The sequence below is a fragment of the Rhinolophus sinicus genome, linkage group LG14 (genome assembly GCF_036562045.2).
Source record: "Rhinolophus sinicus isolate RSC01 linkage group LG14, ASM3656204v1, whole genome shotgun sequence".
In the NCBI taxonomy this organism is placed as follows: Eukaryota; Metazoa; Chordata; class Mammalia; order Chiroptera; family Rhinolophidae; genus Rhinolophus; species Rhinolophus sinicus.
Genome location: NC_133763.1, coordinates 18088241 through 18089745, shown reverse-complemented (window position 1 = coordinate 18089745; position 1505 = coordinate 18088241). Strand labels below are relative to the sequence as shown.

The window sequence follows — 1505 nt, the reverse complement described above, 5'->3', positions numbered from 1 at the left end:
TGAATTAATAACTACTAGTGGCTGTGAGGATTTATTCCTTTCCTATTAGTATGCATTATAAACATAACTCACTTGGAATATTTTGAGCAGAAGACGAAGATTCATCTTAAGAGCTGATAATCTCCCTAGAGTACATGAGAGCTTAGGCACAGTGCCCACTCTCTTACCTTCATTACTTTGATCTTAGAGGGGCTGTTCAAAGTCCTTCATCCATGGCCACTGATGCATGCCATAGGTAATGCATACCATAGGTAGGCTGTGTATTTCACTTTCACCTATGCTATCTCATTCAATCATCACACCAAATCTTTAATCTAAACAGCATTATTATTCTAATTTTACCAATGAAAGACCAAAATGGTCTTGTCAGGACACAACTAGTCTAAACAAAATGAAACAAAAAAGGTAAAGGAAAAAAAAAAGTTTGATTCCTTATCATTGAAATGTCCAGAGGCAGACTCTGCCAGCCCCTTGGGTCTCAACAGGCTGGTGATGCTCCAGAATGGGAGACAAGCCAGTTTGGGAGCAGATTGGAACTAGCTTCAGTCAACATTACTACCAGTTATTTGATAATGACAGAACCCAACGAGGTGCAATTTACATTGCTGCATCATGCCACGTGGGAAGGACTGCACTTCCAGGGGAAAGCTGCCATTGTGGGGAAGTTGTCTAGCCTTCCGTTCCAGAAAATCCAACACAGCATCATGGCACAGGACCATCAGCCCACACCAGACAGCTGTATCATCAGCGTGCTTGTGGGCCAGCTTCAGGCTGATGAAGACCCCCTCATGGGGTTCCATCAGATGTTCCTATTAAAGAACATCAACGGTGCGTGGGTTTGCACCAATGACGTGTTCAGGCCTGTCCTGCACAACTTCGGCTGACCTCCCCCCAGCCAGGCACTCATGCTGTTTCCTCCTCCCTCCTCTTCTCAACACTATTCACTCTCCTCCAGATGCTCCAAACCTCATACACAAACGAGCAGGGCCGCGGTGGGAGTGGGTGCAGTGTGAGGTATTGTGCAAGGTGTTTGGATGCTAGACTAGTTGCTTCTGACAGGAGAAATTTGTGTTGTACCAGCGCATGCCTTGGAAAGACTTAAGTAATGCAAAAGTTTGTCTTTTTTTTTATTTAATCTACTGACAAGTTGCTCTAGTAACCCAAAGAAGTGAAGGAGAAAGTAGCTGCTTCGCCACCCAGATGTTGATTTGTTCAGATGTTTTAATGCCTCATGATACAATAAAACCAGAAAGAGAGAGAGAGAGAGAGAGAGAGAGAGAGAGAGAGAGAGAGAGAGAAAGAGAGAAAGAGAGAAAGAAAGAAAGAAAGAAAGAAAGAAAGAAAGAAAGAAAGAAAGAAAGAAAGAAAGAAAGAAAGAAAGAAAGAAAGAGAAGGAGGGAGGGAGGGAGGAGGGAGGGAGGAAAGAAAGAAGAAAGAAAAGAAGAAAGAAAGAAATGGACCCAGGTAAGTTTAGATACACTGACTCAAAACTTACTATCAGAGCT

At 43.1% G+C, this 1505-nt stretch overlaps 1 pseudogene; it reads left to right on the top strand.

Moving 5' to 3' along the window:
• The first annotated feature begins 295 nt into the window (after window positions 1-295).
• Window positions 296-920, top strand: LOC109437175 (nuclear transport factor 2; annotated as a pseudogene).
• The last annotated feature ends 585 nt before the right edge of the window (window positions 921-1505 follow it).